Genomic DNA, 13,169 nt, shown 5'->3' with positions numbered 1-13,169 from the left:
TGTGCTCTTTTCTCCTTCCTCCATCCATTTTGCCCGAGAACGGATATAAGCCCCTTTAGCTTTATTAACATGAATGCTGTCCAGTGAGGAATGCAGCGTCGTTAATTTTTGCTTATCATCTTCATTTATCAGATGTTTATTGTAAATACTATTGATTTCCTTTACAATATGCATTTCTTTTTGTTTACTGTCTCTACTTAAAGTTTTACCAAACAAGATGGAAATTTGGGCTGTTTATAAGTTCTTGACCAATTTTTTTTTTTTTTTAATAGTGATTGTTTTCTATCGCGCGTGCGCCGTTGTCATGGTGACCAGACGCCCGCCAGCCTGCCTTCCTGCCTGCTACCCGAGAGCTTTTCAACATGGTGAGTCAAGGTTTCCCGATGTTTCTAAGAAAGAAAAATGTTAAAGCAACAAAACATAAGCACATATGTGTTATAAAGTCTATGTTCAGTAAATTAATAATGGCTGCTTATGGAAACATAAAAAGCGAAAGTCCCGAGACAAAATGTAAACTTAGCATCTTGATATATGTTAGCAATGCCTGTCTGATTTTATACTTACCTTTGAATTTTTGTCTGTGATGTTTTCCCCTTAATCCATTTATCCACCAAAGGATGGAAAAGTATGTGGTTTTTTAAAATAATAATAAAAAAAAATTATAACAGCTTTCAACCTCAAATTAGTTTTATTTAATTTACTTTTTTTTTTTTCTTCAGGTAGGCTTGTAGGTTTATTCTTAAAAATAAAATACCAATTTTGTCAGTAATATAAAGTCTGTATAAAAACATCTCTTCACTTACAATTTAGTTTTATTAGAAATTGTAGAGTTTTGTAGAACTATAATTGCAGCTATAAACTTTAAGCTCAAAAAATGTTTCATTAAAAAGGAAAGAAATAATTTGCTCATTTTAGACAGCATAAATAACTTGCATCTTTTGCATCCAGTCTGCAAAAAAGAAAAAAGGAAACATCAGCAAGGCTGAGAGGGAGAGATTGCAGAGAGAGGCAGATGAACAAAGATTGAGAGAGGAAGGTATATCTGCAGTATTAAAGTAATTTAATTTTAAATGAGTTTTTTGATAACAAATCTGTATACTGCGTTTTGTCCTGTAGAAGAAGCTCGTCTCATTGCTGAACGTGAGGAGAATGAAAGGCTGGAGAGGGAGCGAATAGAACAAGAGAAACAACAGCTACTTGAGTTAAAGGTTTGATGAACTTTCATTTGAACATTCACAGTTGTGTTGCATACATTTACCTGCAGGCTTTAGTGCATATGCAGCTGTCTGTACTGATGGATTGTGTGTGACAAGTTTGGATGTAATGATTGATTGACGCCTGTCAATGTCCACAGGACAGAGAGCGCAGAGAGGACGAGCTGAATGAACTGCGGCACATTCTAGATGAGAATCACTCTGCAGTCACCACGTGGGAATCAGAATGCAGGAACAAAGCTAAGGTAAGACTCGTGTAGCTTTATCTCAGGGTAATTCTGAGGCCACTATAAGTGTGTTACAGGATGATTTGTTCTCTGGTCTTTTCCAGTGGGAGCGTTACATGCGTTGCGACGGCAGTCCGGATCCAGCTGTGCAGCCGGAAATCAACTCCTTCATCAGTTTGTGGAGAGAAGACTCTGAAACCCAAATCCAGCAGGTCATGAAAAACTGTGCTCTGGCTCTTCAGGTGAGACCAGCTCTCTGGATCTGTTGTTTTCATGTTTTCAAGTCCATTATTGATGACTAAGGTGATCCTGGTAAGTCAAAGATCACTATTATTGATCATTTTAGTATTACATTTGACACATACAGTGAGGAAAATAAGTATTTGAATACCCTGCTATTTTGCAAGTTCTCCCACTTAGAAATCATGGAGGGGTCTGAAATTGTCATCGTAGGTTCATGTCCACTGTGAGAGACATAATCTAAAAAAAAAAATCCAGAAATCACAATGTATTATTTTTTAACTATTTATTTGTATGATACAGCTGCAAATAAGTATTTGAACACCTGAGAAAATCAATGTTAATATTTGGTACAGTAGCCTTTGTTTGCAATTACAGAGGTCAAACGTTTCCTGTAGTTTTTCACCAGGTTTGCACACACTGCAGGAGGGATTTTGGCCCACTCCTCCACACAGATCTTCTCTAGATCAGTCAGGTTTCTGGGCTGTCGCTGAAAAAGCTCCCTCCAAAGATTCTCTATTGGGTTTAGGTCTGGAGACTGGCTAGGCCACGCCAGAACCTTGATATGCTTCTTACAGAGCCACTCCTTGGTTATCCTGGCTGTGTGCTGCGGGTCATTGTCATGTTGGAAGACCCAGCCTCGACCCATCTTCAATGCTCTAACTGAGGGAAGGAGGTTGTTCCCCAAAATCTCGCAATACATGGCCCCGGTCATCCTCTCCTTAATACAGTGCAGTCGCCCTGTCCCATGTGCAGAAAAACACCCCCAAAGCATGATGCTACCACCTCCATGCTTCACAGTAGGGATGGTGTTCTTGGGATGGTACTCATCATTCTTCTTCCTCCAAACACGTTTAGTGGAATTATGACCAAAAAGTTCTATTTTGGTCTCATCTGACCACATGACTTTCTCCCATGACTCCTCTGGATCATCCAAATGGTCATTGGCAAACTTAAGACGGGCCTTGACATGTGCTGGTTTAAGCAGGGGAACCTTCCGTGCCATGCATGATTTCAAACCATGACGTCTTAGTGTATTACCAACAGTAACCTTGGAAACGGTGGTCCCTGCTCTTTTCAGGTCATTGACCAGCTCCTCCCGTGTAGTTCTGGGCTGATTTCTCACCTTTCTTAGGATCATTGAGACCCCACGAGGTGAGATCTTGCATGGAGCCCCAGTCCGAGGGAGATTGACAGTCATGTTTAGCTTCTTCCATTTTCTAATGATTGCTCCAACAGTGGACCTTTTGTCACCAAGCTGCTTGGCAATTTCCCCGTAGCCCTTTCCAGCCTTGTGGAGGTGTACAATTTTGTCTCTAGTGTCTTTGGACAGCTCTTTGGTCTTGGCCATGTTAGTAGTTGGATTCTTACTGATTGTATGGGGTGGACAGGTGTCTTTATGCAGCTAACGACCTCAAACAGGTGCATCTAATTTAGGATAATAAATGGATTGGAGGTGGACATTTTAAAGGCAGACTAACAGGTCTTTGAGGGTCAGAATTCTAGCTGATAGACAGGTGTTCAAATACTTATTTTCAGCTGTATCATACAAATAAATAGTAAAAAAATCATATATTGTGATTTCTGGATTTTTTTTGTTTTGATTATGTCTCTCACAGTGGACATGCACCTACGATGACAATTTCAGACCCCTCCATGTATATGTATTTAGGATAGGTAGATAACTTTATGCATAATGTTTTATATTATAAAAATGATATGTATTATATTCTTTAAATGAGAATACTTTTTAATTATATGTCCATATCCCACCACACCTGAGAAACTTCTTTTCTGATCTCTGTTTCGGTGCAATTTACTATATTGTACAGCTTTGGCCAATAAATAATTGGTTCATTACATATAGTTTGCGAAGCATTCATCATCCAATTAGTTATGGTGATGTTTTAGAATAACGAGTCTTAACCACAATTCATGTAAATAAACCTACCCATCTTTGTTGAATTTGTCATTTTGGCTGTCAATCTATAGATAAGGAAATGTTTAAAACCTTGTATGAATTTAAAGAATCTGGAAAGGTTCCTCATGGTGTTTCAAAAAAGAAAAAAGAAAAAAAATGTCCTTAGAAGGGCACAGACCTTCACAATGAGAGGTGAGTTAAGTAACACTTAGTGATTTCTCTGTCTCTTCATGATCAAAACATACTACTTTTAGATGAGGTCTTATACTATATTATACAGTGAGGTTTTTATTTGCCCTAGATGCAAACACCCTTAATTTTGCACTCCCATGCATGATATCAACGAAAGAAAATGTGAAATTAATGAAATGAAGAGATTTTATAGGGAAGTTTCTTGAGGTCATAATCACAACTAAGGAGAAATTTGATGCCACCAAGTTTCATAAAGATATTGTTGGGAATGTGAAACCAAATTTGTGTTTTTTTATTTAGAAATTGTTTTAACCAGTTGGTTTTGATTGTAGGCTACCATCAATACATTCAAAATCAATTGCCCTAACCCCGCCTTCTTCATAGTTTCTAATCATTGTACTCTTTTTTATATAATGCGTTTTACCTTTCCAGATGTAGTTAAAGTTTGCTTGGTTTATCGCTTTGATTGCTTCCTTGGGAACTGACAATGATTGGGCTGGGTAGATGAAACGAGAGATGGTTTCAGTTTTTGTAAGTAATGTTCGCCCGATAATAGATAGATCTCTCTGAGACCAAGAGTTGAGATGAGCTTTACATTTTTCCAAGTTCCCCCAGATATTAAGTTTGGTTAATTGATTCACGTCCTTTGTAATTTGTATGCCTAGATACTTAACTGTTGTTTTCACAGGGATGGAATGAATAACTGAGAGATTACAATCATGAATAGGTAGAAGTTCACATTTATTGAGATTCAATTTTAGCCCAGACGCTTTTGAAAAGAAACCTATTGTTTCAAGGATTTTTGGGAGTTGGTCGCTATTTTCCATAAATATGGCTGTATCATCAGCAAGCTGGCTTATTGTCAGATGTTGATCAAATATTGTTCGTTTTTTTAATTCTGAATTTTTAATAAGAATGGATAACATCTCGGCTGCAATAATAAATGACAGTGGGGATATAGGACATCCCTGTTTAATACCTTTTTGAATCGGGAATCTTGGGGAAGTTCCTTGCGGCAGAAGGACTGTGCTATTTGTATCTTTGTAAATTAATCTGACTATGTTTATAAATTGTTCACCAAATCCTAAGAGCTCTAATGTCCGAAACATAAATCTGTGTTCAATCGAGTCAAAAGCTTTAAAAAAAGTCCAGAAAAAGAATTAGGCTCTTGTCTTCTATTAGGTAATTATAGTCAAGTAAGTCAAGTATAAGTCGTATATTATGATGTATTGAACGTCCTCTGATGAAGCCTGATTGTGTGTCTGACACGATGTCCTCGATCCCCACTCTAAGTCTGTTTGCAAAAATATGAGTCAAGAGTTTGTAATCGTTATTAAGAAGAGTTATGGGACGTAGATTGTCAATTATCTTTGAGTTTTTGCCAGGTTTTGGAATTAGGGTGATAATTCCTTGCTTCATTGTTGTTGGTAAAATGAATGTAGCCTATTACATATTTCTTTTAGCATATTTAATAAGAGATCTTTTAGGTTATCCCAGAAATGCTTGTAAAAGTTGCTTGTTAAACCGTCTGAGCCTGGAGATTTATCCAGTTTTAGACAGTTAAGGGCTTTTTCCACCTCTTCCATTTTAATTTCAGCATCACAGATATTCTTAAAACAATCATCAATTTTAGGGATCCGTTCAGAGATTTTATTAAAGAAAGCTTCAGCATCGACCTGCGAATAAGAAGAGGAATATAAATTACTATAAAACTGAAAAACTGCTCTGGAGATCTTATCAAGGTCGGTACATTCTTGGTTGTCAATTATCAGCGTTTTTACAGCATTTCGTTCCTGCCTTCTCCTCTCTAGACGACAGAAATATGCTGTGCTCTTTTCTCCTTCCTCCATCCATTTTGCCCGAGAACGGATATAAGCCCCTTTAGCTTTATTAACATGAATGCTGTCCAGTGAGGAATGCAGCGTCGTTAATTTTTGCTTATCATCTTCATTTATCAGATGTTTATTGTAAATACTATTGATTTCCTTTACAATATGCATTTCTTTTTGTTTACTGTCTCTACTTAAAGTTTTACCAAACAAGATGGAAATTTGGGCTGTTTATAAGTTCTTGACCAATTTTTTTTTTTTTTTAATAGTGATTGTTTTCTATCGCGCGTGCGCCGTTGTCATGGTGACCAGACGCCCGCCAGCCTGCCTTCCTGCCTGCTACCCGAGAGCTTTTCAACATGGTGAGTCAAGGTTTCCCGATGTTTCTAAGAAAGAAAAATGTTAAAGCAACAAAACATAAGCACATATGTGTTATAAAGTCTATGTTCAGTAAATTAATAATGGCTGCTTATGGAAACATAAAAAGCGAAAGTCCCGAGACAAAATGTAAACTTAGCATCTTGATATATGTTAGCAATGCCTGTCTGATTTTATACTTACCTTTGAATTTTTGTCTGTGATGTTTTCCCCTTAATCCATTTATCCACCAAAGGATGGAAAAGTATGTGGTTTTTTAAAATAATAATAAAAAAAAATTATAACAGCTTTCAACCTCAAATTAGTTTTATTTAATTTACTTTTTTTTTTTTCTTCAGGTAGGCTTGTAGGTTTATTCTTAAAAATAAAATACCAATTTTGTCAGTAATATAAAGTCTGTATAAAAACATCTCTTCACTTACAATTTAGTTTTATTAGAAATTGTAGAGTTTTGTAGAACTATAATTGCAGCTATAAACTTTAAGCTCAAAAAATGTTTCATTAAAAAGGAAAGAAATAATTTGCTCATTTTAGACAGCATAAATAACTTGCATCTTTTGCATCCAGTCTGCAAAAAAGAAAAAAGGAAACATCAGCAAGGCTGAGAGGGAGAGATTGCAGAGAGAGGCAGATGAACAAAGATTGAGAGAGGAAGGTATATCTGCAGTATTAAAGTAATTTAATTTTAAATGAGTTTTTTGATAACAAATCTGTATACTGCGTTTTGTCCTGTAGAAGAAGCTCGTCTCATTGCTGAACGTGAGGAGAATGAAAGGCTGGAGAGGGAGCGAATAGAACAAGAGAAACAACAGCTACTTGAGTTAAAGGTTTGATGAACTTTCATTTGAACATTCACAGTTGTGTTGCATACATTTACCTGCAGGCTTTAGTGCATATGCAGCTGTCTGTACTGATGGATTGTGTGTGACAAGTTTGGATGTAATGATTGATTGACGCCTGTCAATGTCCACAGGACAGAGAGCGCAGAGAGGACGAGCTGAATGAACTGCGGCACATTCTAGATGAGAATCACTCTGCAGTCACCACGTGGGAATCAGAATGCAGGAACAAAGCTAAGGTAAGACTCGTGTAGCTTTATCTCAGGGTAATTCTGAGGCCACTATAAGTGTGTTACAGGGTGATTTGTTCTCTGGTCTTTTCCAGTGGGAGCGTTACATGCGTTGCGACGGCAGTCCGGATCCAGCTGTGCAGCCGGAAATCAACTCCTTCATCAGTTTGTGGAGAGAAGACTCTGAAACCCAAATCCAGCAGGTCATGAAAAACTGTGCTCTGGCTCTTCAGGTGAGACCAGCTCTCTGGATCTGTTGTTTTCATGTTTTCAAGTCCATTATTGATGACTAAGGTGATCCTGGTGAGTCAAAGATCACTATTATTGATCATTTTAGTATTACATTTGACACATAACTCATACCTCTGTGCTAGGGTCATGAGTAATACCTCAAATCATGTTAATTGTTAAGGATCCAATGTTTTATTTCCTTCTGGGGAATGATAAAAAAGCTGATGAAATGTCAGACGTAAGGGCCGTTCACAACAAGGATGCAGAGGTGGCCTTTGCAATTCGGAGGCCCATTTCAAAGAAACAGTTGGAGGCCCCCCGTCATTCAGTCAAACAATTGATTAAAAACACGTAACAAAATTCATTTAGTATTCAGAGCAAAAACAGACAATGTTCTAAGACTCAAATAAAAGTCACCTAACATTAACTTCTTGTTTATTGAACTGTTGTATGAAATCAATAGGCTATCACATTTCGCAATTGTGCTGATATTCAGGAAAACAGCACTCTACAGCCTATCCTGTTATAAATATTAAAAACAAGAACTCACACAAATACACAAGAACACCAGGCAGTACAAATTTTAACATGTAGTACACAACATGTTGATGATGCATTCATTGCTTGCGTGTTGTTTACATAAAAAAAGAAATGCAGAAACAATGTACAAACGGTGTTGTATTTGAACTGTCTGGAGTTCCATAGCAGTGGAATGAAATAAATGAAAGGTCTATACACAAGTTTTTTAAAACTTACTTTAACTTAAGCGTCACATTTTTTAGAATGTAGCGTCATGAGCGAGAGACATGAGAGTCGAATGGAACAATCAAACATGTCTATCCAGAGCATGTTTGCATAGAAAAACAATGAAAAAGCAGCCCAGTGGAATGCAAAAACTTGTTATGTGTGAATGGCCCCTTAAAAAAAAAAAGAGAATGTTATTGTCCATTGGTGTGGATTCTTGTTAGCGCTATAGCAATCTTTATAGTTATCATTCTTTGGCCTTTACTGTACATAGAAACATGGGTATCTAGAGATCACAATGGTTCGCGCCAAGAAGCAACTAACTTAACCACACTATCAACCGCATAGCAGTGCCCTGGCAACATTGTACATCATGGTGGTGAGTTTGCACAGGCATGTTTTCTTCAGAAAATCTAAAACAGTTTCTCTTGGACAGTTGATAGACGAACTGGACTTCCTCTTGAGTGAGGGTCCTGAGCCAAGCACTGCTCAACAGTATCACGAAACAGTCCTTTGTCTACAGAGTATCAACCTCTCCAAACTCAACCAGGCCACTGAGGAGCTACTTAAGTTGGGAGTTCTTCTAAGATCTTCCCATGCAGCTTACTTCTATTTCAACACATATTGGACATAATATGTGTTTTGCTTCCCGTCCAGTTTGCAAATTCTAGTTCTGACATTGAGAGTGGCAACATGCAGACTGTAGTCCAGGACGACAATATTACTCTTTGTCTGTGGGCCAACCTCAACAAAAATCCAAGGTTTGTCAGTCTTCATGGTGAAATTTAGGCACTATTGTAGGATAAAGGAAATACTTGACAATCCATGTTTCCAGGTTTAAAGGTTACCGGTTCGAGGAGGTGGGTCTGGGTTTCGAGCTGCCGAAGCCTCTGGCTGTGAGTGACATCGCTGTTCGGATCCTTCACACACGCTACGACCACCTGTCCCACCACAGCGAGCGTGAACAGGTCCAGAGAAGGAGATCCATGATGGAGGGCCATCTGAGAGTGCTGCAGAGGTGCAAGATGGGAAGATAGAGGGAGAGGGAGATGAGGGAGAAAGCTCAAAGCAGGTGGAGGAAGAGAGCCGTTCAGTCAGATCAGAGAGCAGGAAGAGGGTGAGTGAGGCTTTGATCATGTGCACACTATGTACTTGTTTTCTAGTGGATTCTGTCGCTGACAATATTAATGTGTGTCCATGTGTCAGAGTGCTGTGAGTGTGATCTCATCTAAGGAGGGGAGGAAGAGCTCTTCAATCAAGCTGTTAGAGGAAGGAGAAAGTCAGATGGAGGGAATCGCTACAAGTTTAGAAGCTGGTTTGGTTCCTTCCATTTATCGTCTTTCACTTCCTGATTTTCCTCATTTCTTTATATGAGGATGAAATCTTTATCACGTAAAAACTGTCATGATCCAGGTTCCTTCATTCTCTGTCTCCCTCTTGTGGCCACATCTCACACTACACCATCACCCCGTTCTCATCAGTCCCAGCTGTTCCCATTTACCCTTAATCTCCACTCTATCATCTCACCTGTTTCTCCTTCCCTCCTGATGTTTCCTGCTATTTCTAACCCTCTCTTTCTCTGCCCCTTTGTCAGTTTATTCCAAGCTATCTAATGCTGAAGTCGCTTCTCTTACCTTTCTTGCCAAAACGAATCGAGTCCTGATGTCCTGTCCTGTCGTGTCCTGTGTGGTTCGTGTGGAAGCCTCTCCTCGAAGTCAGTATACTCATCCATTCTCTTGCTGGCTCACTGAACTCTGCCCTGCCAATTCAGACGCTGAGTTCCTGAACAGACGCGGTATCCAGTCTACGGTACCTTCTCTCTCGGCGGACTTCGCCTCTCACTACAGTCTCCACTCGGAGTCCAACTTCGCCTGACGCCCTGATGCGCATCCTGAGTTCCAGTATTATCTGCTGCCTGCAGTTTACGTTGATTTCTACAAAGCAAAGTTTTCTGTTTTTACCTGAGAAGATTTATGTTTGATTCAGTGATTCGCTTCTCATTTCCATTAAAGACTGAATTATTGTGAATCTCGCTTTTTGGTCCTCTATCTCTCATTATAACAAAAACAAAATGTATAATTTGTTTTAGTTAACTATGATCATTTGTAAAATACCACCAATGCTTTAAACTATAAATTGGATTGTTCCATATTTTATTTTTTTTATTATTTAAAGCTCCTGTATAATATAAAAAATATGCACATCAGAATTATAATAATAACATATTAATGGGCCAAATGCAATGCATTTAATATTATCAGACATGACAATTAAATTTAATGCAAAGGACCACTTACTACTTACTATAAGGTATAAGTGTGACACTGTCACACCCATCATACATATTAGGTACACTAATGTTTAATTGTGATCATTAAGTATTGTCATTGTTATGTTTTTTTTTTTTGTAGTGTTGAGTTTCAGTTGTCCTTATCTTAACCCTAGCCCTTGAGTTATCCTAACCATAGCCCTTAGCCCTAATAAGGTGAATAATAACCTTGGCACTTTGTCATTGCTATCAACTCCGACTCACAGGGCTCGACATTAAGCCTTTTCATGTGCTTGTCCTCTGGACAAGCAAATCTGTCATTCACTTGTCCGAGTAAAAAAGTTGCTTGTCCGGAATTTTTTTGGTGTGTGTGTGTGTGTGCTGTAAATATAATTTATTCTGAAGAAACATCCTCATCTGTGTTCAATCAACTCTGATGTATTTAAATCTGCATATTGTCATATCTGCACCTATAAAGGGTCTTATTAAAATCTTTTTAAATGTATGCTTCATATTTAGTTTTAAATTTGATCAATAGATTAAATTAGAATAGCCTAATAAGATAATATAGGGCTGTTGTTACCCTAGGTAGGGCTGATGAAATTAAATAATTTACACTGAAAATGTACAACTGCATTACATATTGTTATGAATATGATATCGTTTTAAATATTTTTGAATATACAAATAAGAAATTTTGGAAAGAATGATACTTTTAAACATGAAAGTAAACCGCCAGTAGGAGGCGGCAGGCGACTGTCTTAATGAGCGAGTCATTGAGTCATTCATTCAAACGATTCGTTCAAACAACTGATTCATTCAAGAATGAGACCGATGTTTATGAATGGGTCATTGAATCTTTGACTCGGCCAATTCATACACAACGCTGAATCATTCAGTAATAAAACACGGTCAAGTGTTGCTGTGAGATGCGTTACGGTTCTGCTGTGATCTTTGTTTGGAACTATTTTTGCTGCTGAAACAGAACAAAAACAGTCAATATTGTGTCTAAAATGTAAGTGACTTAATTTGAACTGTTTATTGATCTGTTGTATCAAAAGCAATGTCACATTTTCAGTCGTGATGGTAGCCTACTCAAGAAAACAGCACTCGTCGTGTGAGGTTGCTAAACTGTATCATATCTGTTAAAACAATTAAAAAACATTTTGAATTTTGGCACTGGCAGTAGGCTATGTTGTTAACTGAGTTTAAACTGAGTTTTCATTTGTTTGGATTTCTCGTCGAGAGGCTGCGCGAGCCTCAACAGCGCAACCACCGTCAGTATTACTCATCCACTATCGATCGCAACTTACAATAAATATAATACAATCAGAATCATTCTCTCATTTTAGTGATTCCCTAGTTATTTTTTTGTTTTGTTACTGACGTTTAATCAGGCTACTTGTCCGGTCAGGCAAGTAAAATTCTTTTTTACTTGTCCCTTCAAAAAATCCACTTGTCCCGGTGTTACAATTATATTCAGTTCCTGAAATATTTGGTTCCAATGGGTGGAGCTATCATGAATATTCACGAGACCATAGCGTGGGCGGGGCGACAAATACAAGCGAGTGGAACAGAAATGATTAGCGTGAACACCTCAGAACGCGTTTTGTTTTATGGATTATTTATTTCAAACAGGTAATAAAGTTGAACGAAGATAATCTTAAACTACTCGTATATATTTTATAAATAATACATCGTTTTGTAGCATGTGTTTCAGTACTCTGAGTTTACCTGAACTATTACCTGATCCTGTAAGCGTTGCAAGACCTACAATAAAGGTATATTTCTCCAAGTTTTCCCAGATTAGTTGTCGCTTACATTTGATAGAACTGTTCGTTTCTCATGAATGACTGAGATTGGGATTTTAAAAGGTGTGTGATTGCTGTTCAAATAAATATTTACAAATATATTCTTGTGTCTTTATTCTGTCTCCCAAAGTTGTCTGCATATTATTAAAATAGCCTTTAAATTATAGGCTGATATAGCTCAAGGCAACATACGAACTTGGAGTTGCATGTTGCATGCTTTGGATGTTGCTTTACACTCAACTGTGTACTATTTATGAAGGCTATATCCTTAACACCAAGCATATCTGCAGACTCTGTTGATTTTCTCCTTGATTCTTTTAACTCAAAAGTTAAAAATATAATTGATGATATTGCTCCTGTTAAAGTCAGGAAGAAGAGTGGCAGACAAAAAGCACCTTGGAGAAACTCAACAGCAGTGCAACATATGAAAAGACAATGCAGAAAAGCAGAGCGCATGTGGCGGAAGACAAAACTTGTAGTCCATTATAACATCTACAAAGACAGCCTGCATGCTTTCAATATGGAACTAGGCAAAGCTAGACAGACTTTCTTCTCAAATATTATAAACAGCAATTTAAACAACACACGCACTCTTTTTGCTACTGTAGAGAGACTGACAAACCCCCCAAGCCAGATTCCTAGTGAAATGCTCTCAAACAGCAAGTGCAGTGAGTTTGCTTCTTTCTTCTCTGAGAAAATCAATAATATCAGAAAGGTGATCAGCACATCCTTGAGTTGCACTGAGGTCAGACAGATCAGACCACCTGAGAAAGTAGTTACTATGTCTGACTTCAAAGAAATTGATGGCAAAATTTTGGAAGAAACCGTACAACACCTTAAAACATCAACATGCGCCCTTGACACACTTCCCACATCTTTCTTCAAAATTGTGCTAAACAGTTTAGAAGCAGATCTTCTAGAAGTGGTAAATGCCTCACTTCTCTCTGGGAGTTTTCCAAACTCCCTGAAAACTGCAGTTGTCAAGCCCCTCCTGAAAAAGAGCAATCTGGATAAGACCATATTAAGCAACTATAGACCGATCTC

General features: G+C 37.9%; 1 pseudogene across 1 annotated transcript; it reads left to right on the top strand.

The window, feature by feature from the left end:
• Positions 1–304: 304 nt before the first annotated feature.
• On the top strand, positions 305–10,077 carry LOC309496482 (dynein axonemal intermediate chain 7-like; annotated as a pseudogene). Its single transcript, XR_014211782.1, has 13 exons — positions 305–365; positions 1,117–1,208; positions 1,355–1,459; positions 1,546–1,683; positions 6,569–6,656; positions 6,737–6,828; positions 6,948–7,079; positions 7,166–7,303; positions 8,482–8,616; positions 8,703–8,806; positions 8,881–9,162; positions 9,252–9,360; positions 9,817–10,077. The product of XR_014211782.1 is annotated as a dynein axonemal intermediate chain 7-like (transcript).
• The last annotated feature ends 3,092 nt before the right edge of the window (positions 10,078–13,169 follow it).

This window comes from Leuciscus leuciscus (genome assembly GCF_965113295.1).
Source record: "Leuciscus leuciscus genome assembly, chromosome: 4".
Taxonomy (NCBI): domain Eukaryota; kingdom Metazoa; phylum Chordata; class Actinopteri; order Cypriniformes; family Leuciscidae; genus Leuciscus; species Leuciscus leuciscus.
Note: the sequence above shows the minus strand (reverse complement) of the source record. Positions and strands in the feature narration are given on the sequence as shown.